At 38.7% G+C, this 26,889-nt stretch overlaps 1 protein-coding gene across 4 annotated transcripts in view; it reads right to left on the bottom strand.

Moving 5' to 3' along the window:
- Window positions 1–26,889, bottom strand: part of mid1 (midline 1) — a 637,552-nt gene that overhangs the window by 344,363 nt on the left and 266,300 nt on the right. The window contains exon 1 of one of the 4 annotated variants that reach the window (XM_039743638.1): window positions 21,989–22,044. The exons of 1 other annotated variant lie outside the window; for it this stretch is intronic. The gene's annotated coding sequence lies outside the window, so the exon portion shown is untranslated. Of the gene's footprint in view, window positions 1–18,713; window positions 18,734–18,897; window positions 19,235–21,988; window positions 22,045–26,889 lie in introns of those variants that run through there. 2 more of the 4 variants (XM_039743636.1, XM_039743640.1) reach the window with 2 other exon arrangements.

Here is a 26,889-nt window from a genome sequence, read left to right as displayed (position 1 = left end):
CTAACAATTCCAAAACTTGCTTTTGACTCCTGGCTCACTCACATTCCCTCATAAGGGTAGCAACTTTTATCTGGACCTGTCTGTGATGGAAAGGGGCTCCATCCAAGTTTGGTTCCTTTTTTACTCAGAATCTTCCAGGATAAATCCTGTAATGGAGTTTAGGAGTTTCCAAAAATGAATTGATGAACAGATGAATTGATAAGTGATATACTGTACACAGGATAATCACTTCATTATAATTTTTGTCATTTTGGGTTTTTTTTTCTAAAAAAAGGCATATATTTGTTCTTTTTACCACAAATATCCTTTTCCTCAATATAGAGGGTGCTGAATTATTGTCAGCCATTTAGTTGTTTTAATTAACAACATGCAGCAAAAGTGGTGGCCAAAGCACAATGGTCACCACTTCTGTAATTATCTTTAGCCATCTGATGTAACGTGTCAATGTCAAACTGCATTATACTCCATAACTTTAGCATATGAACAGGAATTCATTCTGCCAAAGCTGTGGAATTGCCTTAATAAAGGCTTTATTAAGTCATTTCTGTGCACATACAGGCAAAGCTAAATCCACTATTTGTTCACGCACAAGCCTCAGCACTCAGCTGGATATTCTGTATGTCAGACCACAAAACATGAGATTCACAAATATTTCTGATATAATCCGAGAAGACAGATTAATCTAACAGCAATTTGATGACTCAACATCATTCAGTGTTGTCAGAAAAGCATGAAGAAATGAGCCTGTCAGTGGAAGAAGAAAACACATTACTTTATGCCAGCTCCACATTGGTCTGTGAACTCTCGTTCATATAACACAGTAAAGCTGCACAGTAAAAGGTTGGCTCTAACCTGACTCTGTATGAGTGAGTGTGGGTGTACGTGTTATAGCATCTTGTGATGATCAGTTATTCCATTCTGCCTTTTGTTAGTGTTGCCTTGTTAGGATAGAGCTGCCCGTGACTCTAATTTGGACAAAGCAGACACATACAAATGGACAGACTGGTGAATGATTAAAATGAAGGGTGTTTCCTAATATAACTAGCAAACATAGCATTAAAAGTATTGTTATTTCTAACAATTATGCAAGTAAACATATATACAATTCAAAGGACAGGCAGAGCTAATGAGACAGCCCCAAAACTCTGAGATTTAGTGAGAACAATGTGTGCTGCCTTAAATACTGAGACATTTTATCAGGCACCCCTTCCAGCCTCACATGGTTACTTAACTAGTGATGTCATCCTAACTGCAGACAATCATATTAAAAGGAGGTAAGTGGTTTGAAATTCAGATTGAGAATAGGCAAGAGAAAGGACTGAGGTGGCACCAAATGCAGCAGGACAATGGGAAACAAGCACTCCTGTGTGATTGTATGAATACTCCTACAGCATTCACATACACTGGTGAAGCATAAAGATGTGTGAACGCGACAACACATCGCCGAGCATATGATCTAAATAACTCAAGCTCTTCTCAAAGCAAATGAGAGATAAACTGGCTATTACTAAGGTATCACCATTCAAGGTAGACTGTTATCAACCCACCTCACTTGACAGCTCCACTGCCAACCAGTCAGAGCCATCGTAACTGGGTAAAGGAAGCCCAGTCCAAGAAGAACAGGTATCCCATGTGCAGCATAATTTTCCTTTTCCATCATAGGATTCTGATGTCATTTGTGCAGTGCTGGAAAAGACTAGGCAAGCATACCCAACTGAATTGCCATGATTACATATTAATTTATTTGCTTAGCAGACACTTTTATACAAAGTGACTTACTAAAAAGATCTACATAATCAAGTAAACATCACTCTGGGGGCCTGTTTGGGAACAAGTGTTACAAGGCAAAGGTACATTAATGAGCACCACAAGTGAAGAGCTCAGAAATGCAAGCTAGTTACACTTCTTGGTTACAAAACCTAACAAAGCCAATATAAGTTTGACAGAAATTCACCTAACAAGAGAGTCTTCAAATGGCACTTAAAACCATTGAGGGGGTCAGAATTTTGAATGGAGGTGGGCAGCTCAATCCACAACCTAGGAGCTATAACTGAAGAGAATTTAGATTTAGATTTTAGGCTATAATTCTGTTAGTCAGCAGATCCGAGTGGCCCAGAAGGAGCATAGGACCTCACAAGTGTCTCCTTTATATTTTGTTGTTGGCCCATTGAATACACTGTGGGCAGCATCAAGGATTTGAAATTAGCACGTGCCACAACAGGGTGCCAATGTAGTGATTTGAAAAGAGGAGTTACACTTGCCTTCCTCAGCTAGATGAGCACCAGACATGCTTCTGCATTTTGAACATAAGCAGAGGCTTGGTGACACGTGCCGCCAGAAAAGAGTTAGAAAGTTGCAGTAATTCAAATGTGACAAAACCAAAGCGTGGACCAGGAGCTGTGCTGTATACTCTGTCAGATATGGTCTGATCTTATGGATGTTGTATACAATGAATCTGCAAGATCTAATGACCATAGCAACATGGCCCCTGAAGGATAGCTAGTCATCAATCACCACTCCACGAAGGGTAGCGTAATTAACTGAGCTAAAAAGAGATGGGATGCTGAATCGAGAAGCTGGGATAACAAGAAAGTCCATCTTTGGCAGGTTGAGCTGGAGATATGTTACTTCAATCAAGTTGCCATATTAGTGAGCCATGCAGAGATCCTGTGGAGGGAATGACCAGTACAACTGGGTATCATCAGCATAGCACTGATAGTAGAAATCATGGGAGAGGCGAACAGGGACTTGTGCTTGGGTTTGTGTCCATGTCCTTTAACGGCTTTCTTTGTTCTGAGGGCACATCTGACCCAATATATTTTTTAATATCAGGTGGGCGTGCAGATTTACATATAGCACAGGAAAAAATAACATTTATTCTCTGTGGTAATTTTAATTGTATTTCAACATTTTTATCCAATGCCAAATTCAAAAACTTTACTCTGTGACTTGGTTAAGTTTAGCAGATTTGGATGGCAACCCACTTGGCAGATAAACTCTTTGGCTTCATCCATTGAGGGTTGGAGGAAGAAAACAAGAGATCTGCATGCCAGGAAGAATAATTTCCTGAACACAAAAGTACATTTAGTTTGTAAATGTATCAAGATAAATGAACAATAACTTATAAGTATGGAAAAATTAAATTTATATTGGATTTTTGAGACTGAACCCCTTCTTTGCTGGGTTACATGACTTTCAAAATACCACAAACTATTGCTCATAATTCAAAATGTCAGTTTCTTACTTTTTAATATGCCCATCAATAAACTGGCATCCCATCAAGAGCAATTTCTGGCTTGACTCTGATAATGCAGTATAAGGTCTGGCTAAACATGAAATAAAGACATTTAGGAAATGTATTCAGTGTATTTCTTAGAATTTAACTTTTGAGAAAACTGTGACATCCTGATGAGTACTGTATAAAACAATTAAAAATATCATAGATAGATAGATAGATAGATAGATAGATAGATAGATAGATAGATCTGCTGGAAAAGGCTAAAGCCATTAGATCCACCATCTTAGGCAATCACAATTAGACTCCAGTCTGAAAAGACGGATTCAACATTTTTTTTTTCAACCAGTTACTTGGGGTTCTCCTTTGGGTGTGATGTAAAGTGCTCACCTTCCATTTCTGCGTGAAATCCCACCTTTTCTCAATTGTACTGTAGATCTGTTGTTAATTGCATTCAGTTCCTAAAGTAGTTTCTCATTTGGCTCTACTGCCTGTCATCTCTTAATGTCAATCATTCCTTTGGTACTTTGCAAGTAATAAACACACCTGGAAAGGATGCCTGTCCATTGTCACATTCATTTCCTTGCTTACTCTTCTGATTTAATGCCGTGAATTTTATTTTGGATGTGGACTATGATCCTCTGTGGTGGGCTGGCACCCTGCCTGGGATTTGTTCCTGCCTTGCGCCCTGTGCTGGCTGGGATTGGCTCCAGCAGACCCCCGTGACCCTGTGTTAGGGTTGGATAATGACTGACTGACTGACTATTATCCTTTGCTATCTCACTTTGCTCTTTTTATATAGTTTTAAATACTTTATAAAGAGGCTTGTGATTATGTATGCTTTAAAACATTACAAAAGAAGGAACCCTCAAGCCTTATTCTTTATATAACAATTCTATTTCTGTGGTAGGACACTATCATGCATTAATTGACCTCTAATTCTGGATACGCACCAGTTAGTTGGATATTTGAGGTATACTGCACAGTATACAACAGACAGAGGACAGACAAATGCCACTCTGAAAGGGGATTCACATGGTATAGGCATGTACACATCTGACCATGAAGATACCCCAATTACTAGACCATTAGAGGAACCAACATGCAGTATGTACAATGGGCAAGCTCTATCCAGTAGTACTGAAATAATGGCACTAAGCCCGAATCCTGTGCATAGAGTGTGTCCTACAAAGGACTGACACCCCATCCATTGCTGGTTCCTTTTTGTTGCTGTGATAGTCACTGACCCTCTCAACCTTGAAATAGGTTTAACAATGGAGGAATGAACAGATAAATACTGGGGAGTGGATACCACTTGGCCTTTTGCTTTTTCCATTTATTTCAGAATTTCGATTCCTTGAAAAACTTCAGCCGTTATGTATTTTTCAAGTTACAAATATTTTTCTAAAGAAAATCAAACAAGCGGAAATAACTTCCCGATCCTAAAATGCCGTGGGCTAGGAGTCACACGACTATATAAGCTTTTTCTTTCTTTTTGTTGGACAGCAGAATTTAATTTTGGAATTTATATGACCACGGAACTATTTTTCTGAATGAAAGAGTTTAAGAGCAGATGTTCGACAGGCTGCCCACAGAATGTTGAAAGCTATTTCTCTGGGCGTTTTCTGAGGGCATGTTCTTCCTTTTCTCTAAACATATTTACCACAATACGAGATGTGAGCTGAAGTAGTCATTAGAGTTGTGGCACATATTGTAGCTTTATGATTGAATGATGCAAATCATCCAGTGGGTTTTAGGAGTAAAGCTGTCTGGTTCAGGGTGGATGGAAACTGCAGGCAGCGTGCTGTGAGCCGTGACTCAGGTGTTTTACCTGAGCTTTATTTTCAGTGACGTCATTGTTAAATTAATCAGTTTGTACTTCGACAGTGTCAGCTTCAGCGTAGCAGGTGGCCATTATCTGAACGTGTTGACGCTTTGCTCTCACCAAAGAGGCTTATCTGCCTTCGTTCATTTTTTCCTACCTTTTAAAAAATTGTAATCTGGAATCCATGCATTGTACAACTACAGATAAACAACTGATGGTTGTTGTAAATTTGCAGTCTGCCTATCCAAATGCAATCTTAGTGCAAGTTATAATTATAATATTAGCATAGTAGAACATTTCTGACACAAAGAAGTCATTAAGTCCATCAGGCTCATCTGTCCTCTTCACTTAGACCATCCAAAATAACATTAAATCAAGATTGGAATGTCTCTAAAGTTTTGCCCTCAGCCATATTAGTTGGTAATCTATTTTCCTTCTTTCTTTCTTTCTAACATTTTTGCGAAACCAGCCTTTGACAAGTTTCAAAATGTGTCACTATATTCTTGATGAAGAATTTATTTTAAAGTATCAGATAGGATCCACTGTGCTAATTAAGTTCATAATTTTAAATCCTTTGATCACATCACCTTTTAATCTCCTTTTGTTTCTTTAATCTTTCCTCTTAACTCATACCTTTGATTTCTGGAATCAGCCAAGCCACTCTACTCTGGATTTTCTATAGCATTGTCACATCATTCATGCAATATGGAGACCAAAATTGTGCCAAAACAGTCTTGCCATTGACTTATCTAACAAGCATAAAGTTCCTGAAATTGTACTGCACACATCATGGTATATGACCTTATATCCTAATAGCCTTTTTGATCATTTCTGTAAGCTGTTTCGATGTAGACACTAATGAGTACACTATGATTCCTAGGTCCTACTCACAAGGGATGCTTTCAAGTTTCGCAGTTCCCTTGATACAGACTTATGTGACACATGGCGGCCGGCGACATTACCTGGCCAAGGAAAGACATGGGGAGAGGACTTCCGTAGGGCACTATTTGGAAGCCCCACTCGGTTGCAACAGAGCCTTGGATTCCCGCAGGGCTGTGTGGGAATTACTATTTGCCGGCACAGCCCAGTTGGAAATGGAGATGTCGCAAGGGGGAGCTGTGAGAACCCTGGAAGCTTCAGTACCCTACTTTGGACTTCAGCCATACCTGGGAGCAACTGCAGACCTCCCTAATGAACAACCTGAAGTGCTCCTGGGTGTGGGTCATAAAGCAGCCAGCCGCCTCCCAAAAGATGCTAGAGTCGGAGGATAACGTTTATGAGGCTCGTCTGTGAAGGAGAAAGGAGGCTACCAGGCTCTGGAGGAAAGGGATGGAGTTTCACTGTACTTGTGACTTCTGGTATCAGTCCTTGGATACTGCTCTGGGTCTGGGTGCCTTTCTATGAATAAAAGGCATTTTGCTGGACTGAGCTGGTGTCGTTGTCTACTTGTGTCGTTCTGGGGTGGCAGATGCACCTGTCGTCTTCACACTTGACAACATCAGAGAAGCATACATGCAGAGTGTCCTCGCTCTCTCCTCTGGTTTACAGTTAGGATGAGGGTACAGTTTAAAGCTGTTGTCTTAGTATAAAGGTCCATGTCTGGCTCTGTCTACTGACTGGCTCTCCTCTTGATCACTTTGCTAAAACTGATGATATTTTTCAGTTCTTTCCTCCCAATCTGTGGTGTGAGTTTCTTATGATAACTCAAATTGTTTCACACCTGCTGATGTTCAGGTATTCTTCTCCTGGTTGTCTATGGCTGTACCAATCCAATCAACCAATCAAAAGTGAAGAAGCTTTGGTTTTAATTTAGTGCAACTTTTCATGAAGCTTTGGGACCAATTCTAGTATGACACTTTTTGAGCTCAACTTTTGATTTTGTTCTAAATTTCCTGTTAATTTTGTACTTTCTAATTATTCAGGTGTATTTAATTGTATCATTTTTGATTTATACAACACTTGTATGTAAACAGGGCGGCACGGTGGCGCAGTGGTAGCGCTGCTGCCTCGCAGTTAGGAGATCCGGGTTCGCTTCCCAGGTCCTCCCTGCGTGGAGTTTGCATGTTCTCCCCATGTCTGCGTGGGTTTCCTCCCACAGTCCAAAGACATGCAGGTTAGGTGGATTGGCAATTCTAAATTGGCCGTAGTGTGTGCTTGGGGTGTGGGTGTGTTTGTGTGTATCCTGCGGTGGGTTGGCACCCTGCCCAGGATTGGTTCCTCACTTGTGCCCTGTTGGCTGGGATTGGCTCCAGCAAACCCCTGTGTTCGGATTCAGCGGGTTGGAAAATGGATGGATGGATGTAAAGACATGTGCCAAATAAAAAAACTCAAAAAAAAAAAAACGGTAAGTAGGTGGCACAGTGAGATTTGTAGCAGAACTTGCTGAATGTCTCAGAAGTAATAAGATAGTGCTTTTATTTTTGTTTTAATTTCTTTTCTTGATGTTGCATTTGAGGAAGACTGTGGGGAACAGTAATTACAGCTAAATAAAAATGTGCCTGTATAAGTAAATGGATAGCACTTTAAACAACCATTGTAATTTTCTTCTTTTCTGAATAACTTCATCAAATAGAAATCCTGTCTGCTGAAATAAAAATTCTGGTAACCATTGACTGTAAAAGTAATAGGAAGAAACTGCTGATTGTATCAGTAACTGTCCTATTATATCTGAGCCATCCCCTAGAATCCAATAAATAAAGAATAAGAATTGCAGGTATGTTTGCAATTTTTTTGGTCTCCTATACTCTGTTTGTAATTTCCTGGGCTGGTAACACTTGAACGTGACCTTCCCAGATAAGGAGACATGAAAGGACCTTAAGTAGCAGCTCTGCACTTGCTTCTGTTTTTTTTTTTTTTGTTAAGGTAACAAGGGTGCTCTGTTTTCTGCATTTTTTTAATAAGTTTAGTATTATTGTGTATTTAAAATGTGAAAAAAACTTCATGCAATTGGAACGCAATAGAACTAAATACAAAGCAGCAAGTAAGCATAAAAAGACGTACAGTATAACCTCTTGGACTGTCACATCGTGCACAGCTTCGACCTGACGAGTGTCACACACCATTAAGTGTGGTGAAATTTCATTGCTACCCGTGTGTATGATGCTCTCTGCTCACAGAAAAATCTTTTTCTTTGTTGACATGAAAGCGGCGCTGAAGTGGATGGTGCATATTTGGCTGGAGAGTAGCTCCCTTAATTTCACTGTCCATCTAATTACAAGGCTTTATAAAATACATTACCTTGAGCAATAATCATGACATTTTTGGAGTGGTGTTACACATCCTGAGAGTAGGGGTTCTTTACACATATACCACACTGTTATGTTACTTTTTTAACATCTTATGTTTGAGTAAAAATTTCCATAAGCAACTGAAAACAAAAACGAACTATTCTTACCTCTTTGTAGAAAATTACTGAGAGAGCCATAGATGCCGTACATTTCTGAACATCATTACTAGAATCTCTTGTACCCGAGTCGCTTGCTGGTTTTACTTTATTGGTCACAGATAGGTGAGTAAATTTCAAAAAATATTTTTCATTGAGTATTTCTGAATATACAACTCCAGTTTTGTTTACATGTGCCCTCAAGTCAGCCATTTACTGGCAAATTCCTAAGATAGCTTCCATAAGATAGAGGGGCTATAAACTTAAAAATGCACATTTCCAGCTGTACCAGTTTTTGTATCAGTGTACATTTTCTCTCTTTAACATACTTAGCATTGCATTTTATCACACCTCCACCATATATGACACTTTCTTCTATATTGCAGACTCTTATTTCTTGTATTAGGACCATTGAAATAAACTTTGTTCAGAGAAAAGCCCATATTTCCCATGCTGCATAAACTCATATGCCATCAAACGTAGACTAATGTTGTTCCTATACCAGGAAAGAATACCAAGTTTAAAGAGGATGACAAGGACAGGAAACATAAATGAGCTGAGATCTGCAAAAGTCAGAACTAGAATGTCTAAAGAATGAAACTAAAGCACATATGAAGGTTCTTTTTCTTAGAACGTCTGCAAACTTGGATACTGATATGTATTCTTATAGTGGTGTGCTGATGATGTCAAACACAGGACTTTTGAGACCATGTTCGCATCATGATGATGGCAGTGCCCTGGGAAAACCAAATGACAATAAAAATGATGCAAAATTATTTCTAATAATTGAAAACAAATTTCATTATGAAAATAAATGGAAAATTCATACTCAACACTTCATAAAACCCATAATGAGAAATTAACAGTAAGAAAAAAGGTTTAAACAAGTGTACAACATTAAGAACAGAGATAATCATAGTAACTAAAACCAGTAATTTGCAAAACTGAAAGTGCCAAATGACATATTATTGATCATGACGCTGCTGTTGACCTTCTACTGAGATTAGAAATTTGCCCCATAAAGTTAAAATCCATAGTTTCATAGCTGTCATTATGCATCCAGTTCATATTCTTCTATAGTTGCTCAAATATTCTGCCACTGGCTTATGTAACTGTCGATCTGATATCATTGTGTTTGTGCCGTCCCTCTACCATGTCAGAGGCTAACTTTGAAGCTGATTGGTTGAAGGTGAATGATAGTTCAATTGGGGCGGTTCGGGAGCAAAACAAGTGGCTGCCATCTTAATGGTATGTGATAAAGACAAATCTCTATTTATACCATGCATTTGTCATCCTGTCAGACTGCCCCTTTCATTTCAAAAAAGCAGAAGTCCCCTTTGAGTCTGTATTTTGCAACCAGACATCTTGAGTCAAACTGCTTCTCTCAAGGGCTAGTGTATGGTGCTTTCTCAGACAAGTGTTAAAGAAAATTTACAACTATGTTTTGAAATAAAATCTGTGTAACGCTGGGAAATTAAGTTGGGATTTACAACGTACAATCTGTTTGTTTGTTTGTTCTCTATTTGTTGACATGCCATACTTCACACTATAAACCAGGTTTTTGACTTATAATAAGCAAGGCCAGCTTGTGAAGAAACGCTACAGTGTGATCTATCAGTAGAGTGACAGTGCTGGTTGCACACTTGCCTTTTAAACATACAATCTGTGCTTTGTTCCTGCCCATTGCCTTTACCCTTTTCTTTTGATTAGAAGTTCCCTTTACTTTTTCTATCATGGTCCCAAGCTGTTCTGGGTGGAGCCATGTTTTCTCTCGAGATACTTATTGAAAGTTGAAGTCATAGGCGTAATCTCTCACTATTTCACCACCATTGCAAGCTGTCCCACTACTGTTCATCTGTGTTATCTGAAGCTGCATAAGTGAAGTTTCTGGCTTACAACTTTCTGCATTGATTCTCTGTGGGGTGGGATGGGTGGCACATGGTTGTAGACAGAAGCTCTAACCCCACAGTTAATACAAATCTCATAGCAAACTGGGATCACCCAGCCCATATTTAGTCTAACCACAATCATTTTTTCCTCACTTTATATTTTCATTGAAGTTTGGAAACAAAACCCAAGCAAAACTCGGAAACAGAGCTGCAGTTTCAAAATAGCCAGTGGTATGAAATGCTACACTGAGTTATCAACAAACAATGCCATACAGGTTGTATGATGGTTAGCATGTTTTGCCTTTCAAGCAAGAAATCTGGGTTTGATTCCCACCTATTATATTTAACTTTATTTAAGCATTTCCCTCACTATTTTTGTCATGGTTCCAAGCTGCCTCTGGGTGAGTCCATAATGTCTGTGTGTTATTTTTTGCAATTTGGAGTTCAAAACTAAGAATATCGGATTCAAACAAAACTTTAATAGTAGACATAGTTATGTATCTAATGAAATTAGTTTAAGGGATGCAAATTTTGGAATTCATATAGTGCTTTTCTCCCTACTGAAGCCATTCTCCATGTTAGGAGGTTTCAGGAGTTCCTTGTTATCCACTTTTACAGGTGTCATTGGCCTTGCCATTTATTTTTAGAATCTAGGTAACATGGTGGCTTAGTGTTTAACACTGGTGCCTCACAACTGAACAAGGCTAAATTTGAATGTTGGTACAAATACTTTCTGTATGCATAATTAACACAGTTCATACATGTACAGTGGTGTGAAAAACTATTTGCCCCCTTCCTGATTTCTTATTCTTTTGCATGTTTGTCACACAAAATGTTTCTGATCATCAAACACATTTAACCATTAGTCAAATATAACACAAGTAAACACAAAATGCAGTTTTTAAATGATGGTTTTTATTATTTAGGGAGAAAAAATCCAAACCTACATGGCCCTGTGTGAAAATGTAATTGCCCCTAGAACCTAATAACTGGTTGGGACACCCTTAGCAGCAATAACTGCAATCAAGTGTTTGCGATAACTTGCAATGAGTCTTTTACAGCGCTCTGGAGGAATTTTGGCCCACTCATCTTTGCAGAATTGTTGTAATTCAGCTTTATTTGAGGGTTTTCTAGCATGAACCGCCTTTTTAAGGTCATGCCATAGCATCTCAATTGGATTCAGGTCAGGACTTTGACTAGGCCACTCCAAAGTCTTCATTTTGTTTTTCTTCAGCCATTCAGAGGTGGATTTGCTGGTGTGTTTTGGGTCATTGTCCTGTTGCAGCACCCAAGATCGCTTCAGCTTGAGTTGACGAACAGATGGCCGGACATTCTCCTTCAGGATTTTTTGGTAGACAGTAGAATTCATGGTTCCATCTATCACAGCAAGCCTTCCAGGTCCTGAAGCAGCAAAACAACCCCAGACCATCACACTACCACCACCATATTTTACTGTTGGTATGATGTTCTTTTTCTGAAATGCTGTGTTCCTTTTACGCCAGATGTAAGGGACATTTGCCTTCCAAAAGTTCAACTTTTGTCTCATCAGTCCACAAGGTATTTTCCCAAAAGTCTTGGCAATCATTGAGATGTTTCTTAGCAAAATTGAGACAAGCCCTAATGTTCTTTTGCTTAACAGTGGTTTGCGTCTTGGAAATCTGCCATGCAGGCCGTTTTTGCCCAGTCTCTTTCTTATGGTGGAGTCGTGAACACTGACCTTAATTGAGGCAAGTGAGGCCTGCAGTTCTTTAGACGTTGTCCTGGGGTTTTTTGTGACCTCTCGGATGAGTCGTCTCTGCGCTCTTGGGGTAATTTTGGTCGGCCGGCCACTCCTGGGAAGGTTCACCACTGTTCTCACTGTGGTTCGCTGGAGTCCCAAACCTTTAGAAATGGCTTTATAACCTTTACCAGACTGATAGATCTCAATTACTTCTTTTCTCATTTGTTCCTGAATTTCTTTGGATCTTGGCATGATGTCTAGCTTTTGAGGTGCTTTTGGTCTACTTCTCTGTGTCAGGCAGCTCCTATTTAAGTGATTTCTTGATTGAAACAGGAGTGGCAGTAATCAGGCCTGGTGGTGGCTACGGAAATTGAACTCAGGTGTGATACACCACAGTTAGGTTATTTTTTAACAAGGGGGCAATTACTTTTTCACACAGGGCCATGTAGGTTTGGATTTTTTTTTCTCCCTAAATAATAAAACCCATCATTTAAAAACTGCATTTTGTGTTTACTTGTGTTATATTTGACTAATGGTTAAATGTGTTTGATGATCAGAAACATTTTGTGTGACAAACATGCAAAAGAATAAGAAATCAGGAAGGGGGCAAATAGTTTTTCACACCACTGTATGTTTGGGTTAGGATGGCATGGTGGCGCAGTGGGTAGAGCTGCTGCCTCGCAGTTAGGAGACCAGGGTTTACTTCCCGGGTCCTCTCTGCGTGGAGTTTGCATGTTCTCCCCGTGTTTGCGTGGGTTTCCTCCGGGCACTCTGGTTTCCTCCCACAGTCCAAAGACATGCAGGTTAGGCTCATTGGCGATTCTAAATTGTCCCTAGTGTGTGTTTGTGTGTGTATGCTGGTGCCCTGCGGTGGGCTGGCACCCTGGCCGGGGTTTGTTTCCTGTCTTGTGCCCTGTGTTGGCTGGGATTGGCTCCGGCAGACCCCCGTGACCCTGTAGTTAGGATATAGTGGGTTGGATAATGGATGGATGGATGTTTGGGTTATTTTAAGTTTTTATCATGTGGAATCCAGTTTATGAGATTCCTTGATTATTTCAGAGTGAATTAGAATAGTTTTATTTTATTCCTGTTTCGTTTCTTTGTTTATGTAGAGCCACTTAATGAATTACATGACTGCAATCATTGCATTGATTGAGCTATGAGATGTAGAATTGTAAATATAGGGGTTGCCACATCATGCTTTATTGGCTAGTGAATAAATCTCCTTGTTTTCTGAATTCAAACAAAGCTCATTTCACATCCAAGTAGGCTCTAGTGTCATGTATTGTTTTTGGCTTTAATCTTCTTTTTGACTTTGACTTCTGATTCTCCTCTTGCCCTCATGGTTTGATTATCTTCTCCATTGCCTTTTTTTCTGAATTTGACCTGTTTTTGTCTGACTGTGATCCTTGCCTCACTATTTTTGGAGCTCTCTGGCCTTCATTTCCTATGCCAAAAGACCTGTACGTTCATTTAATTGTTGACTTTAAAATTGCCCAATATGAGAGAGAGCGAGGGGATACCATTGAGTGTGCCCTATAATAGACCAGTGTCAGTTTAAGATTGGTTTCTGGTTTACACCTGAAACTACTAAAATAGTTATCCACATCTCATGAGTTGAGTAAGATTAGATGGGCTTGGTACATTTATAGATGTATTTTCATAATTAATTTTGACAGTTCAGGAGGCTAATTCACGGTTCAACAAGCTTAATTTCAGTGCACCAGCAGATATACTCAGTCTTGGCATTTCAGAATTGCATAGTCTTCACAGGATTCAATGTGAATTTTGGTAGGGTTGGGGTTAGGGTTAGGGTTGCTTCCCACTTTATTGTCCACTTTAGAAAGCCAACACTTACTAGAAAAAAATGCATTTCTGGCTATTCACGGTTTCGTTTAATTCACTTCATAGTTTCAGTGACTTAATGAAATGATGATTAATGAAATACCATCAAGTCAAAGACAGGTACCACCTCTGGATGAAGGCACACTCACCCAGTATCATCCACATTAACTCACTAACTTCAATGAATTAACCTACTGTAACTGATATGGAATTTGAGAGGAAAACCAGCATACTTACAAAAACCTCTCATAGACCTGGGGAGAAAGGTGCAAACTTTGCCCAGAAAGTGATCAGGCTCGGGAATTCGCCATTCTCCATAAACTGTTAGACAATAGTGTCATCATGCCTACTAAAAATTAATATTTTTGAAAATACTGTATATCGAAGAATACAATCATTTCGGACATCATGATGGAGCAGTGGAGGTGCTGCTGCCTCACAACAGTGTGACTGGGGTTTACGTCCTTAATGCTCCCTGCATAGAGTCTGTAAGTTCTCCTTTTATTCATGCGTGTTTCCTCCTGATTTCCTCCCACAGTCCAAAGACATTCAGGTTAGCTTGTGTGTGTGTGTCTCTGTGTTCACCCTTACAATGTATTGGCGCCCTGCCAGGGGATTGTTCCTGCCTTGCCTTGCACCCTATGCTTTCTGTGATAGGTTCTAGCTTCCCTGTGTCTCTGCTCAGAATAAAGTGAGTTTAGAAGATGGATTGATGGAGGAGGGATTGTTTGGGTGCCTGGTGATGAATGACATAAATTCTTAATGCCTCCTCATATGACGTGGGCCAGCAATTTGATAAGACAATGTTCTTTTTTATGGTGGGATGCATTAAAATAATCTGTCCTGTGGAGTAACCAGCTACATTTAGTGACTTTCACTTATGAATCTAGAAGGCATTTTTTAGACTCAACTGGATATTTGGCCTGCTTGCTAAGGATTGGCAATCCACATATTTTAACTAAATAAAATTATATGAGTTAATGAATCCTGATGCTTCACAGTGACTGAATCCCATTCCTTTCTGATAGGCAACCCCCATCCCTCACCACTGTGAGCCTCCTGAAAGAGTACTTTGTGCTCATTAGCACTAAATGCTCTTTGAAAAACTACAAATCCTCACAGACCCTTGAAGGCCATGTCAACAAATGCTGTCATTTCACCCAAGAGCTTATGAATGCTTTAGTTTGAGGAAGTGAGAGGACATAAGCTTTAGTTTGATTGCACTGGGGGGACAGAGCTTGGCTAAACACTGCAATTGTCAACAGAACAACAAGGTGTTTTTAAAGATTACAAAGTGTTAATAAAGTAGAACATGGCAGCTGTGGACTTATTTGATCTACCTTTTAAAATATGGCTGCATTTTATTAAACACAAAAAAGGAACAAGTACACCTACTCAGCATGCTTACGTCTCTAAAGAGCAGCAAGCAAATGCTTCTCACGTGTGTTTCACATTGTCTTCTCCCATGGAAACTGTAACCAATAGCTCCCCAACTTTGCTCTGAACACTTATTAGCTCCTGCCTCACATTAACTGCAGGCTTAGCAAAGCTCTCGATGCTGCCATTTCCGAGCCATATGAGTAAGCAGCAGGTAGTTAATAAGCAATCTGCTCAAACCTAAAGACGTTAGCAAATTCACACTATGAGTCAAAGCCCAGATCTGGAGTGTGCCCACCAGTACTTCTTACTTGATTGATTTCTTCTTTTAATTTAAAAATAAGTAAAGCAGCATTTTTAAGATTTTTACACCAAGCAGTCAGTCCATTACCATATTAAAGCATAATCAGAACAGGGAAGCCAGTGTTTTAATACAATTCACTGTTTGGAGATTTTAGAAACATTTTACAGACATCTCCTGCTGAACATGTCTTTGTTACATTGCCAAGTGTCCATCTTTATTAATAACAGTCTTTAGAATAGAAAGTGTCTCTGCAGTGTTATTAAGAACTAATCTGATTACTCATGAGTCTGTTGACTAGTGAATCCTCAAAAGAAACAAAAAAGAAAAATGTGTTCTCAGACACTACATTGGCACGACACCACACTGGCATACATTTGTTTCAGTTGGCAAAGACTGTCTGACCATAAATACCACAAAATCTTATTACTATATTTTAAATAGCAGTCATGCAGACAACAGTCACGGCATTTAACGTATCTATGCTTAACTAACTGCAGTATATGAACCTGTACATTCATGCCAAGGTCAGACCTATCCTAGCAGTATTGGGTGCAAAACAGGGAAAAACCCTAGACAGGGTGTCAGTTGATAACAGAGCCCACTCATACAAACAACCCACCTCACACTCAGTTGACAAATAATCTAAAAAGCATGTCTTTGTAAACGAGTGAAGAAACAGTTATATTAAATAAAGAGGAAAATAAGTATTTTGGCAGTCTTTCAGTCCCTGGATAATTCTGAGGAGGATTAATTGGGGCCAAAATAAGTCAAAGGATGAACACAGGGAGAAAACAAAGTGTCAGAAGAACAGACAAAACAAATATATGGCATTTCTGAACCTGCCTGTCTGGTAGGGTGACTCACCAACGTTTCAACCAAAGTAGCACCGTGTAATCCCACTTCTTAACCCCCTTCTTTTTCTATTTTTTATCCTGACCTCTCTGCTTATAACCAACCCACCTCCTAACTCTAGATTCACCTCACCTGTAGTCATGACGTAGTTTGAAACTCCTTCTTAGGAAAATCTGCAACAAAGTTCCAAATTATTTCTGAAGTAAGCTGTGATTTAATTTTGCCCCAGGATCACCAGATGAGAGTTCTCTGGTTCTGGGTTTGCCTGCACCCCTGAGACTTCACTTTCCCTTAAACAGACAATTTCATCAAGTAGCCTGATAACCTATGCCGCACCTAGAACACAGACCTCCTGCTAGTTTCACTCAAGGTTGACCTGGAATTGACCAACCAAGACCCAGTCTCACAAATTTGTTGCCTGCTGCTACCTCACATGTGCCCGTGTGCCCTCCATGACCTCACATTTAGTCTAAAAAGAACTAAGAGCCCTAGCATTAGCCACGTCCTGGTAGAATATGTAAATTATATCTTTCAAATTTATGATGAACAAGGTCATCCAAAGAAATCATGCATCACATCCAAAGGTCCCTGAATATATATATATATATATATATATATATATATATATATATATATATATATATATATATATATATATATATATATATTCATAGCATCCGTAGTCTGAGTCTGAATCTGATTGTATGGGTGGTTACCTACACATGTGGTTGGTCTGCCAGTCGGCAAACATCTGCCACAGGTCCTCTCAGTTGCAAGAAGCAGATCACAGAATGTGACATGGTTTACTGTCAAATAATGCAAAGAGCACACAGCACGTGTTTCACCCTTATTTGGGCTCATCAGGCATACACACTCCACTGCACCCCTCGTGGGAATCGAACCTCAGACGTCAGTGTCAGAGACAAAGTCCCTTTATGCTGCGCCACGGTGTGTGGTTTGTTTATTTGACAGCCTGGAGATCGGTGTAATTATATTCATAGCATCCTTAGTCGCCTAAGCATGAGAGGACATTAGCAGTAACAATATCTCCTCTTCCTAGACAGACCAGCCTCAAGAATGCTGATATCATATTCTGCCTTGGACAGGATATAAACAAAGATTATCTCTGGAAGTCGGCATCCAGGTTGGAACCTACCACTGACCCTGACCCTAACCCTAACCCCTAACCCCAGCCCTAACCCTGACCTGGCAGCTCTGGGTACAAAGTAGGACACAGCTCTGACCCAGCCTCCAAGCCACAGAATTGTCCACTTACTCATACACCAATTTAGAATTACCAATTAATTGTATCTGTACTTTTCTTTGAACGTGGGATGAAACAGGAACACCTGGAAGAAAGCCCATTAAGAGACAAAGATAACATGGAAACTCCACTCAAACAATACCCAGGCAAAGAATCTAAACACAGAATGCCCTATCCACTGCTCCACTATCTGTATACACACATATTTAAATATACAATATACTGTATATATCCATTGGTGAGACTCTCTCTATGTATAAATATGCACAAACACCTACAATGCAATTACATAATTCCAAGAAAAATGTATGTACAGTACATCTATTTTAATATCTTCTTCTACGTAAACATATTTGGAGAGCAACAGAAGTGTGTATGTATATATTTAATTTTTTATATGGTTTCCTTGCTTTTTTCAGTTACTGTCACAATCTATGTATTTGCATGAATATCTATATGCATCGATGTAAAGAACACTTTCTAAGTGTATCAGTCAGGGATAGTCTTTTCAGATTTTCATTTGTAAAAATAACTTTGAAATGTAAAAACATGTTACAAAATTGTATACGCACAAAATCTCACATTTTTGCATACAGAATACAGTATTATACAATTATATGATATATTACATATATATATATATACTGCATGTGTGTGGGCATATATTTCAGACATACATACATATATATGTATGTCAAACATAAATATGAGAGGATGGATATGTATATATATAAGATATGTATATTAATAATATCTTATTAAACCTTTACTACAAGTTACAAAATCTGTCTTTAGTTTTCCAAAAAAAAGTTTAATCATTTAAGAAAATGAAAATCTGAATTACTGCATTTAGTGCAAAAAAACTTTAAACTTTCTTTCATCTTTCATTTAGCAGCTTTATTTGTAAAGAAAAAGCAGCATGTACAGTATGTGCACGTTTTCTGATGAGCACCCAGCATAAGCCAAAAAAAAAAAAAAAGTTACAGAGCGCAAAACAACAAAATAAATAAATAAACCAACCGAAAAGAAGCGCAGTCCTGGTGCTCTGAAGCTGCCTTTCTGATGAGACCCAGCTGTGCAAATGAGACACAATGCCCTGAGCTCTCGAACAACAAAACCAGCTGACTTCCCATCCATGCCACTGAAACAATACATTAATGATGTCTTTCTCACCAAGCTACAAAAGCATGTAAATACAGCTTACCAGTTTTCACAGAGGCAGAAAATAAATGAGGGATACCCTAGCAAGTCAAAGGAAAAAGCCTGGAGAAAAGCAGGAGCAAGTCTCGTTTATTTCTAGAGACTGCTTTCGGTGAGCCCGTCTTTAGTTTCTCTTTCTTTTAAATTCTCTTCTCACTGGCAGCCTCCTTGATTCTCTCTCACTGGAGTAAGCGCACCGTCCAAATGACAGGAGCATTCAGGATCCTCTTGGGTTTTTTTGGCTGACACTAGATGGCCGCTGCACATGAGTCCAGGGACAGTCTAAGAAAACAATCTCCCGCCAGCACACACAGGCTGTCAGCCATGTGGACAAATGCTGTTCATCGCTTCTGGAGGCATCACTGATTGGCAATTAAGACAGGAGAAAGCCTACAGTAAGAAATATCTAGCGCTCTGTGAGTGAGGCACGTGGATGGCTGCTGATGCCTCCTAGTCACCTACAGTAGTTATTTGATTTGAGATGGACTAAAAGAGGAAAGAGGGACTAATGTGCATGTACGTGTAAGGCAAAAATCTACCTCTGATATAATTGCATAAAAATGTAACAGTGATTTTAATAAGAATGGTCTCTGTCTTTTATGTTTAGACTCAATTTCTTAACACCATGGAGCACAGAAGCACTGGAAATTTTGATGTTTTTTTAGGAAACACAAGAAAAATGGGAATTGACAACCAGTTAGTTAAAGAAACAATCATTAGAAAAGAGTTAGTTTGAAACTGAAAAAATGAAAAGATAAATAGTAGTATAGTATTTTTAGCTGATGAAGCTGAACATCCAGAACATGACCTCCTTTTTGCTTTTTCAGAGTGACATAAAGTTTTATCTGTATATTTTTTCTTGGAAAAATTACTTGTTTTTTTTCTAGTAGTCTGATAAAAAGCCCGCTTTCAGGATGCTTGGTAACTGCATATTTGCAAAGCGAGGATGGGTGTGCAAGTCTGAGCCTTGTGATACACAGGCTTCCCTGCCAGGAATGGTTCCATCTACACACTGATGGATCCATTCTAATCAAGAAAAGAACAGTTAGATGGCTAAACGGTCTTAGAGCAAAGGGTTCATATACACTCAGATGACTATGTTGGAGGCCATTGAAAAGTATATTAGAATTGTTAGGTTAACATAGTGGTATGCTGGTAAGGGCAAAATGCCTGGAACTTCAATAATAATAATAATAATAATAATAATAATAATAATAATAATAATAATACATTTTATTTATAGCACCTTTCCCATGCTCAAGCAGTCTGTATTTGACTCTTGGTCTTGTTCTTCCACTCTCCACATGTCTGTTTGGGTTTACTACACGGTTGCCTCATCTGGATTATAATTCCACACCACATTATTGTCCCTGTGAAGTTTACACATTCTTCAATTTTTGTTTCAGTTTCCCTTCAAGTATTCCAACTTTTCCCTCACATCCTAAAGACCCGCCTTTTAGCTTAATGAGCCGTTCTAAATTGTCCCCATGCAAGTAGGTGCTTGGGTGTGTGTGAGTTCCTCCTTTGTGCCTGACATTGACATGAATCTGAATTGGATTAAGGATGTTGCACAGTATATGTGACTGGATCCCCCATCAATGATATTATGCTGGTAAAGGTGCTATTGGAAATGGAGAGACAAATAATAACATGTTGGGACAAGAAGTCCTCATTTAACTTAAACAGCATCATGCCTTCTAAAGATGCTTTGTGGTTTTGTTCAAGATAAAAAGCATAATCGTATAATAATTTTGGACAAAGAATAACAATAATTTGTTAGAGTAGTGGGCAGCATGGTGCTGGGTACATGGGTTTCCTATGGGTGCTCCAGTTTCCTCTCACAGTCCAGGTACAGGTGAACTGGTAATGTTAAATTGACAAGAGAGACAATATTTGTGTTCACCCCGTGATGGACTGGCATCCTCTCTAGGGATTGTTCCTGTATTGTACCCTATGCTTACTGTGACAAGCAGGTTAAGATATTGGGTGAACGTTAGAGAAGAGCATTTCTTAGTACTTGCTGAGAAATATTTGTCCCTATTTGGAAATATTCTAATTAGCAATAGATAGATAGATAGATAGATAGATAGATAGATAGATAGATAGATAGATAGATAGATAGATAGATAGATAGATAGATAGATAGATAGATAGATAGAAAAGTCACTATACAAAATAAATCTTGAAACAGATTAGGCTAAGATCTGGCTGGAGCTCCACCCCTAGCCACTCCTTTTCCCTCAATTTTGTCACCAGCTCCTCCAATCAGTGTCTGCTGCTAGGCAGCATTAATCACACTAATCACATAATGGGAGGCAGAGTGGAACACGATAAGAGACTTTATAGTGCTCAAGAAAAACTATTAGCTGATCTCTATATTAAATACTTATATTAAATACTGAGACAGACAGACACATAGATAGATAGATAGATAGATAGATAGATAGATAGATAGATAGATAGATAGATAGATAGATAGATAGATAGATAGATAGATCTGAAAGACATTACATAAAAATAGACACACAAATGCACGGGAGTTGCTGTTTGAAATATAGTCTTAAACACAACTGTGAAAGGCATTATATGAAATAATGAGTGCTAGAGCAGTCGTTCCCAGTTATATATTTCTGTATTTCAGGGCTGTGTAGTATGCTATTCCTGGCAAAACTAACTGTCATGACTCTTTTCTTCTCCCCAGAATCACGTGCTTTGAACAAGTTTTGCAAGTAAATTAGGGGGGGATTGTCTACTAAAACCTTGAATTAAGCACACAATTACAGCCACAATATGTTTAATAGAGATAGAAGTGAAGGCAAAATAAAAAACTGTATTACCAGAACCCTCCACAATGACATGTAAGTTGTAAACAGCAAGTTTATTTCTCAAAGTATCCTGGAAAGTAAGAAACTAGGAAATTTGTCAGAGTCGCTGAAGGCAACAACATATCCTTGCCTGTGCACTTCATAAATTTCTAAATATCCCATACTTGTCCCATCCCTGTGTATCATTTCTGCCTAAAGACATGGTGCACATGAATGAGAGCACCACAAAGTTTAACTTTATATGAATATATATGTTGAAAGAGTACTTGCCCTTTACGGTTTAGATTGAGGATCCGAGTTCTGGTTTCAAGCCTCTCTGTCTCCAGCCCTGCTGCTGTTGCTAAGGCTCATTATAATCACTTCTGTGCAGCAACGGGTGCATACAGCAAGGGAGCACTTTCATATGAGCGAGTCTTTCAAATCTCAGATAAAAGATCGCTTGTCTCCTATTTTGGCTTCTCATTTACTGACTGTTCCTGCTGCCACTCCTCACTGCACAGTCGTCTCAAGCAATATGAAGAATGTGTGAAGATAAAAAAAAGCAAAACAATACATTTACAAGAAGGGAAGTGGTGCCACTTCAGTTACCCAGTGACCTGAAAAACACAACCTAAACTGATGATTTGAAGGATAAAACCCCTGTGGACCTCATTCAGGAGAATGAGCTTTTATGGCATTAGTGGCTTAAATCAAATATTAAAGAGAAAAAAAATGCAACTTAAGCAAAAAGTATTGAGCCACCAAAGTGCCAACAGAAGGTAAACCATTTTACATTAATTTTAAAATCAAGAAGGAAGATTAAAAGAGGCTCAGACAGTATACAGTTAATGATGGGCTTCACATGTAAACTGTAAAAAATGCTTTTATGTTTGAACTCCATGTCAGTCACTTTCTTGAGCCCCTGTATTTAAAAGACAATAACTATTTCTGTTATAGGCATACCTGTACATTGGTGTCAAATATTTTTACATATTAAAATGCATAAATTTCTACTGAATGTACACTTGTCAGTACCAAATCAGTAAATATTCCTAATTATTTAATTATATTGATTTGAAACTAGAGTTTCTGTGGTGGGTTTGCGCCCTGTCCAGGTTTTGTTTCCTGCCTTGTGATCTGTGTTGTAGTTAAGATATAGTGGGTTGGATAATGGATGGATGAAACTAGAGTTTATCTTAATTATTGTTATTAGTGTGTATTTAGCAGGCACCTTCTATTCACAATTTTCACCAACTGTGTTACTGAATGGAACTCAAGAAGGTTAAGAAATTGTTTGGGGGTCCTACTATGAGTCAACAGATAGGATCATCACAAACTCACAAGACCTGAGCCGGAGTTAGTACTAAAAAATCAGAATAGACAAAAATATAAATTCATAAAGAGCTTTGACTATAAATGCAAATTTCTGGGGATGACCAGTCACAGTTACTCCAACACCAAAATGTGGTATTTGTAAATATTGCACATCACAACCAGGCTCAGAGCAGAACACATGCCATTAATGTCCAAATTACTAATCAGTATGGAAGGTCAACCAGCACAAAAATACTGTGGTGTGCAACCCTGGCTTCAAACTAAGAGTAAGAAATACTTTACCTGGGATAAGACAAACAGATAGACAAACAGATAGATAGATAGATAGATAGATAGATAGATAGATAGATAGATAGATAGATAGATAGATAGATAGATAGATAGATAGATAGATAGATAGATAGATAGATAGATAGATAGATAGATAGATAGATAGATAGATAGATAGATAGATAGATAGATAGATAGATAGGAAAAGGCACTCAATATCCAAGAACTTATACAGAACACCTAAAACTTGCAGTTGTGTTCTTGAAACCATTCAGCAACAACATATACCTTGTGACATGGAACAGTATCATGCTGGCAGTGTCCATCCGAGTGTGGAAAAGTGTAGCTGTGAAGAGATTAACATGGCCAGCAGCTATGTTCAGATACACCTTACTGTTTAGACTTCCTTCAGTGGGTTTCAGGTGCCCTAATCTTTGCGAGAAAATCATTTCCCACATTTCACACTGCTGGCCTGTATTGTTGGCAACAAAGAGGATAGCTCCATGGACTAGATAAGTCCAAATTCTCATCCATCCATCATCATGATGCACAAGGAACCTCCAGTCCCCAATAGTTCAGTTTTGATGTTTCTGTGCGCACTGGAGACACTCTTTCTTGTGTTTTGCTGACAACATAGGCACCTGACAGAGTCTTCAACTATTGTACCCCATTAGAGAAAACTGTGATGAAAGCAGTGCGATGATAAATTCACATGTGATTTGGCTGGTTGTGGCCTCTCTGTTTGTTTTCTTGCTTTGCACCATTTCCATTTAATCAACAAGCAGTTTTCATGCATTGGATCGCTTACCTCTGGTAGATTTTTTTTTCTTTTCAACATTCTCAGTAAATCCATAAAATGTGTGTAAAAATCCCATGAAGACAGTTGTTTGAGAGATGCTACCATTGACAAGGTTTGCGCCAATCACTACACTTGAGTCACTCATTTTGCCCATTCCATTACTAAGCTTAACACTGACTGGTGATAGATATGCTGTTGTTTTTAAATTGTACGTGTCATCTGGCATCTTGGAAAAAAGAGTTTTTGTGAATTCTCTGGTTACCTAAATACCTGGCATCTCTTTGTATAAAATAAATTTAGATAGATAGATAGATAGATAGATAGATAGATAGATAGATAGATAGATAGATAGATATGGAAGGCACTATAGGTTGAAGTCAATTTACCAAGGTATGTTTTTGACATTTCCTTTCTGTTTTTCTTTCTTATCTGATTGATCCTTTAATCATGTATGCTTTAGGACAATGGTGTGTACTATTCTAATCTATAAGCTTCCACACACAGAGAGAACATTTGGGACTGAAATCAAAGGGGAGTGGAATCCTGGACCAAAACATTCAGTCCTGTTGAGCTGTATCTTAATTGCAGTCCAGCTGAACTCCCCATTTTGTACTTTCTTATGTTCTCCTGAATGGTTTATGAGAGGCTGGAAAATAATCAGGAATTAACTATTGGCCTTTTTTGCCTGTTGGTACTTTCTACAATCTTTTACTTAGACACTTCTGTATTATTTTTCTCATTAAGTACTAATATGACAAAAACCATAACTGTTGAAAAGGAAAAAATAAAAAGGAAGTCTTCATACACCCTACAGCACAACATATGAATGGCATTCCATGAAAAACAAAACGTGAACTTGCCACCGTTATCCTCTCTACTGACTAACAATGGAATCAGTAAATCAGCACTGATCCCGCCTGGTGCTGTTTTCCACAGAGGCATTCTTTTAGGCATGAATCATGCCATACTGCTGAGGGCTTGGCCACATCAGACTTGCATAAAAGTGTGTCAAGCCATGAGCACACGGAAAAGAGCAGTGCGTCCAAGACACACTGGATGCAAATCTGAGTCAAGGGGGATGTTGTAGCAGAGGCCTCTCTGACATCCTGAGCCACGATCCAAGCATGTAGGTTTGAACCCCAGAGGCACCAAGCTGCCAGTCTCAATTAACAGCAATAGGTAGCCGAGGTAATGGAGAAAAGTGTTAGCTATGCCAAAGCCCATTTTACAACCTCAATCATGTCTCTCTGCCTCGGCTCAACACTTTCATTTGTTTCACCATCTCATGGATCTCTAAGTGTTAAAAATAAAATTTGTTGAGCAAAAGTCATATGAATTATTTTTACCTTAAATAATAAAACAGTAAAAAGCTTTCATAATAAAGCAGTGCTTAAATTGTGTTGTTAATTATTGCAATCTTAAAAACTTTTCATCATAGAGCAACTTATTCATCTGTCAATCTTCTGAGCTCACTTTTCCTTTAAGGTCACAGGGAGCCGGAGACTATCCTGGCATCATTAAACACATCAAAACGACAGACTCACATATCCTTTCAATACCTTAAATTAGATCTGCAGCTTAACCTGCCACAGAAGATAAATATCCATCCTGCCATTCATTTACTGAATTCTTTCTATCCAACTTTATGGATTACAGGGGAGTGGAGCCTACCCAGGCAACACTGGGCACAAAAGAGACGTCAGTCTGTCAGGGGATGCACTCACACACTCTCACATATACACACCTAATCATTAAAGCGGGGCCAGTTCTGTGAGGATGTTAATACCCTCAGGCATCAGGCTTTATAATAAGTCATCCCACGGATAAGGAGTTACTGTAACCCTATAAGCAAAATGGCACTGAGCTGGTCTGGCAGACATCTTAACAGACAATGACGCTATGAGCAAAATACCGTGGCAATGACTGACATCCTGTAGTGAGCTACAGTAAATTACAGGTATGCGCAATTCTGCTCACTTTGCATCTCGTAAATACCCACACTTTGGGAATTAGATTTTAGATTTTATATGCATATTTATATCTTGTTAACATACTTAAGGATACCATTCCTATTATATGGATATTGTGCCTTTTTATGCTTCCTGTGGCAAACTTGTAATATCTATCTATCTATCTATCTATCTATCTATCTATCTATCTATCTATCTATCTATCTATCTATCTATCTATCTATCTATCTATCTATCTATCTATCTATCTATCAGTTACTGTATATAGTGCCTTTTCCTATCTATCTATCTATCTATCTATCTATCTATCTATCTATCTATCTATCTATCTATCTATCTATCTATCTATCTATCTATCTATCTTATTCCAAGTCAGCTGTTAATACATCTTGCAATAGAGTTAGCCACTACACCATTTTGTAGGTTTTACAGGAATTCTTCATTTTGAAAAGGCAAATATGCATTCTTGGGTGTTCTGCCCTGGGTTGATCCCTACGTTATGCCAATGCTGGCCCCAAGATCCTGAACCGGTTTAATCAGGCACTATAAAATATGGTTTGAACAATGAATCCAAAGAAGCAAGACTGGAGAAAGTCCTTTTACATCTTCTTCTCTGGATGCCAAGAAAATTATATTATACTAGCTGTGAAGCCAGTGCTGTAAAAAGCCTGGGGTCCTAGAAACTATTGAAATCATCAGAACAAAACCTGAAATGTAGATATGTCAGGTAATTGAAAGGAACTACTTTGGGCATCTCTCTCCTAGGAGGATTCGTTTTCTCGACGTGCTCGCATCGCTCTTGCATTAGTGGAGGGAGG

This window comes from Polypterus senegalus, chromosome 2, assembly GCF_016835505.1.
Source record: "Polypterus senegalus isolate Bchr_013 chromosome 2, ASM1683550v1, whole genome shotgun sequence".
Taxonomy (NCBI): Eukaryota; Metazoa; Chordata; class Cladistia; order Polypteriformes; family Polypteridae; genus Polypterus; species Polypterus senegalus.
This window is presented reverse-complemented; position numbering and strand designations above follow the sequence as displayed.